We start from the raw sequence: 5,993 nt of genomic DNA on the forward strand, positions 1-5,993 counted from the left end.
CAGAATCAGCCACTCTGTCAGATCATGTCTATCGAGAATTTCTGATGCTCCAGACATGCCTCCTCGACTATAAATTCCGGAAGGATAGTTTAAGAGATTAACTTTATTACAATCAAATGATAGATTAAAAGATAATGATGTAAATCTTTGGTCGTACGGATAGTTATTGTTGTGGGACAGTAAGGCCCGGTGTAAAATATCCACGGGTTACGATTATAACACTTGTGTGAAACACAGCAGCTTCAAACAGCTTCATGGGCACAAATTATAGATCTGCAGCTGTGCGAGTCACAACTGGCCAATGACTACTGCCAGTCGGAGACACATCCGTCCATCAGTATCGGAGATTTGAGGTAATGGCGTAAGACTAGCGAACGGCATCCATTGTCGACGAATTCATTATAGATGTAGTTCGAAGTGTGGAATGACGGGGAATGAAACCGTTATAAACGCAAGTATGCCGATAACCGTTTTATGTGATTTATGTAAACACGGAGAACCGCAATCCGATTGGCCGACTTGAATTTAACTGAGCACAAATACTGGCGCCAGGACCTATGACATCAAAGATAAAACTGCCATGTATGTAAAGATATAGGTATAAGTGATATTAGCCCAGACTGTTAACGGAACTGAACACTTCAGTAGGAAACCCTCGTACGAAACCACAAGCTGAATATCAATTACCCCCACACACCATCAGTGGCACTTATGAGACAGCAGGGAACCAATAAAGCAATTGGAACCAATTACAACAGTTAGGCGATTTATGCCTGCAAGAAAGAGACGACTCATCTAACGTACATGGTAGAACCGAAGTGACTACCTTAACATAGCAGAAAACTTGGTAAAAATTAGTCGAAGTTAATCAGACTTCGAGTACATTCCAACTGTATTAATGAAATCCTCTGTGACAGACACAAATGGTATACGGAGAACAGCTCAAATTTCTTAAAACAGACCTGACACATGAAGAGCATCAGTGCAGTCTTTTCTGGTTTATTAAAATTCCATCAACAATTGTTCACGTGATGAGATAAGCGTGAGTTTGCAACTACTTAACTTAGCCAGACTATTTGTGTGAAATAGTAGTAACAATAGTCGGTAGACCACACACCATGCCAATGGCACAACTCGCATTTATCAGCGCACCTGACATATAGGTAATTAATAACTCCTCGTGATTCACTTTGAACTGAAAGTAACACTTTTCTTTGGCACAAGATTCTGCATAATAACGTACAAATAAATTACGCTTTCGTTAGGAAGTTCCCTTTGTGAGGTTACGACGAAGCCATCGACATACCTCTATGGAAGTCAGAAGTATCTGTACCAGGTGCCCTTACCGATTAACAAATTGCTTCCTATAGGATCACAGGAGTTTAGTTCAAGGTATTGGGCAAAGCCAAAATTAATAAATTGAATTTATTTAACAAATTTTGATCCTAGCGGCGTTATAAGAATATAAATAGGGGGTTTATGATACTACTGAATGAAACAGTGGTCACTATAGGGCTGTATATATTAAACTTCGCTACAGACGTCATGTTAGACATAAGCGCACACGAACATAAAACTATTGTGTTTATTAAATACACTACTGGCCATTAAAATTGCTACACCACGAAGATGACGTGCTACAGACGCGAAATTTAACTGACAGGAAGAAGACGCTACGATATGTAAATGATTAGCTGTTCAGAGCATTCCCACAAGGTTGGCGCCGGTGGCGACACCTACAACGTGCTGACATGAGGAAAGTTTCCAACCGATTTCTCATACACAAACAGCAGTTGACCGGCGTTGCCTGGTGAAACGTTGTTGTGATGCCACTTGTAAGGAGTAGAAATGCGTGCCATCACGTTTCCGACATTGATAAAGATCGGATTGTAGTCTATCGCGATTGCGGTTTATCGTATGGCGACATTGCTGCTCGCGTTGGTCGAGATCCAATGACTGTTAGCAGAATATGGAATCGGTGGGTTCAGGAGGGTAATACGGAACGCCGTGCTGGATCCCAACGGCCTCGTATCACTGGCAGTCGAGATGACAGGCATCTTATCCGCATGGCTGTAACGGATCGTGCAGCCACGTCTCGATTCCTAAGTCAACAGATAGGGACGTTTGCAAGACAACAACCATCTGCACGAACAATTCGACGACGTTTGCAGCAGCATGGACTATCAGCTCGGAGACCATGGCTGCGGTTACCCTTGACACTGTACCACAGACAGGAGCGCCTGCGATGGTGTACTCAACGACGAACCTGTGTGCACGAATGGCAAACCGTCAATCTTTCGGATGAGTCCAGGTTCTGTTTACAGCATCATGACGGCCGCATTCGTGTTTGGCGACATCGCGGTGAACGCACATTGGAGGCGTGTATTCGTCATCGCCATACTGGAGTATCACCCGGCGTGATGGTATGGGGTGCCATTGGTTACACGTCTCGGTCACCTCTTGTTTGCATTGACGACACTTTGAACAGTGGACGTTACATTTCAGATGTGTTACGACCCGTGGCTGTACCCTTCATTCGATCCCAGCGAAACCCTACATTTCAGCAAGATAATGCAGGACCGCGTGTTGCAGGTCCTGTACAGCCCTTTCTGGTTACAGAAAATGTTCGACTGCTGCCCTGGCCAGCACATTCTCCAGATCTCTCACGAATTGAAAACGTCTGGTCAATGGTGCCCGAGCAACTGGCTCGTCACAATATGCCAGTCACTATTCTTGATGAACTGTGGTAATGTGTTGGAGCAGCATGGGCAGCTGTACCTGTACGCGCCATCCAAGCTCTGTTTGACTCAATGCCCAGGCGTATCAAGGCCGTTATTACGGCCAGAGGTGGTTGTTCCTGGTACTGATTTCTCAGGATATATGCACCCAAATTGCGTGAAAATGTAATCACATGTCAGTTCTAGTATAATATATTTGACCAATGAATACCCGTTTATCATCTGCATTTCTTCTTGGTGTAGCAATTTTAATGGCCAGTAGTGTATTAACTTACTTTATACTGTAACTAAAATACCCATACATTGGCAAAGATTGATTAATTAGTTTGGGAAAACAACCACGTTCCCAGTAGTTCCACAGTGCTTCCCGAATATTAATCATAAAGAAGTACAGAAATACTCGTGCCTCACCCATTGTCTTGACTGAGTACATGTTGTGTTCGAGATTACCAGTAACTTCAACTGAAAGGAGGAAGACGTAATGTCTGTCGGAAATCGTTACATAGACCGTGCAGCTTAGTTAGCGAACGCCGCTGTCGCTCACCATACTTAGCGTTACCTGTGGCCTCGGGCGGCTGCCGTAGTGGCTGCAGCACTCTCAGTCATCTGACCTGTACTGAAGACTGCTCTCCTGAGAGCCGAAACTCTGTGTGCCTCTCTCAACTGATGTGTCCGCTGGTGAGTCAATGATGGAAGTTTGTTCTACAGACCGCTCCCAATAAGTATCAGAAATTTTATTTACTTTTCGGAGTGTGCGTTCAGCCAATCAGGCATTCTCCATGTAGACACATGTGAGTTCTATTCTTCCACTCCAAAATTTATTTGCATTATCCTGTGTCAGTGCTCACCCGTCTCTTAGCAGAGTCAACAAAATTTCAGTTAGCTTCGCAGCAGCCTGTCATCTCAGGGAGCCGTGTTGCTGAGCACATAAGATCCAGATGGTCTTTCGTCCCACTCCAGCCTTACCTTTTCACCGTTGTGGACCTAGCAGTTCCCATAACGTGGGAACACAATCTGAAGCTGATAACTCACGACATGCCCCCTCTGCGCCAGTGGACACGCCAAGTTAAAACGTACACATCAGCTTTCCATCGTTTCGGATGCAGGCACGGACAGTGCCTCTGCCGTGGAGCTCACGCCACGTGCTCTGTACTGTGGCCTGACACCGACACACGCTCCCTTCTTCTGGTGGTCTGCGTTCAACACGCAGTCTGTACGATTCCCCGCTACTCATTTAAACAATCGCCCAGATTCAGGAAATAATATGGAAATCTAGTGTCAGATACGAAAATCGCTGACGTCAGTTTCAACTAAAACTCTTATTTCTTGCTGGGAATTGATTCAGATTCGTTGGGTTAGTGAAGTTAACGGAGTTTGACTATGGCACCAGACAGGGTTTACGAAAACGTTTGCACAACACCCTGATTTGGGATACATGCTTACTTTACTGTGTATTTGGCATACATGAGTTTGTGCTGTACTGTGGCAAGTAGTAAAGAAAAAACCTTCTCGAACGTTACCTACAAAACAGGCCACGAAAAATGTCTCGTGTGGTTAGATCTATCACTTAAGAGGCTGGATTCATTCTACTGTGGGAGCTAAACTCATTATGTCAGATGGTTCAAATGGCTGTGAGCACTATGAGACTTATCATCTGAGGTCATCAGTCCCCTAGAACTTAGAACTACTTAAACCTAACGAACCTAAGGACATCACATCATCCATGCCCGAGGAAGGATTCGAACCTGCGACCGTAGTGGTTGCGCAGTTCCAGACTGAAGCGCCTACAACCGCTCGACCACGGCGGCCGGCTCTTTATGTCTTCTCGCACATTATGCACTGCTTCGGTTGTAAATTGTTTCTTATATTCCAATCTAGGCACATCGTCTCAGCGTTTCCTATCAAGTGCCTGCGTAACTATTCATGGATGAGATAGAAATAGTCGTGTCAACCTACCACTAATCATCGACCTCTCATTCTTGTATCGCACAGTTCTCTACCTTATTTAATAACTTAGTTTTTAACTGACGTCTTCTTATAGCCTACATTTAAGGGCTGCTAATTTAACATATAATCTGTTTAAGAATGCTACGTGAAGTATCTAAAGCTTTATCTATGATTGATATATGCCATCCTAGCTGAATAAGTAACTATAAGATCAAACGACCCACAGGTCAACGTTATTGGGCGCTTCAAAGTGAATAAGATAGCAGAAGATAATCCTCCATTTAAGGATCAAGACAGCGACCTGAGTACTCAAAGAGAGATTTGCCCCAAGGAACGAGATGTAATACTGATCGATGCGCCGCAGGAGGGCCCCACTGAGGTAAGTCGACATTGTTACTAACATTAAGAGTAAGCGTGTGAGAGCGATGAGCAAACAGCTGCGTCTCTGATTGTACACACTGCAGAATTAGCAAATTAGACAGGTGATATCAATCGAGATAATCTCTTGATTTGCACACATCTCCATGACTGTAAAATGCAATCGTCCCTCATCTTTACATGAAGTATTAACAGACTGATTCACGATATTAGAATCCAATAATACAGCAACCGTTGGTTCGAAGACCCAAATGTAAATATAAAGTACTACTCAGGGAATGTAAGATTCCGTTGTAAAACTGTCACGGGTTTGACAAATATTACTCGTGTTACAGACGCTAGCCTACACCGATTGTGAGTCCGCCAACTGTAGAACTCCGTCGTGGCGGGTCTCAACAATCCGATGGCTGCTACCAGTCGGAGACACATCCGTCTAGCAGTACTGCACATACCAGGCAGTGCTGTAAGATCAGCAGCTGAATTTCAGTTTGCGACAAAGTCGAAATAGAGTTAGTGCAACTTATGGAATTTTCTGTGGAATATCATTTATGATTGGCTTGTCTCTTACAGAGATGTAAGACTTCGGAAAATATCCTACCGAATCATAGCTGAAAAATTATACGGTTGCTAGTGAGGGTACGAAAGTCCGGCTACAGTGCGATTGCTGCCGTTGTCATTTGCTGTCAAGGATAGCTGAAGTTCTTTAGATGCTGCCTTGTAATGCAAATCTCGACCACAGCAGCATACACTTGTCTGGTCAGTCACACCTTCAACAGTCACATTAGCGCCAGGAGATATCACAATAAAAAGCGAAACTTCCTATGTACTTACGTACAAATAAGTACAAGTAGACAATCCTCTTAGTGGAGCAGAGCACTTCTGCGTGCTGCACAAAAGTCAGTGGATGTGAAACCAGCAGCTGGGAATAAT

This window comes from Schistocerca serialis, chromosome 8 (assembly GCF_023864345.2).
Source record: "Schistocerca serialis cubense isolate TAMUIC-IGC-003099 chromosome 8, iqSchSeri2.2, whole genome shotgun sequence".
NCBI lineage: Eukaryota > Metazoa > Arthropoda > Insecta > Orthoptera > Acrididae > Schistocerca > Schistocerca serialis.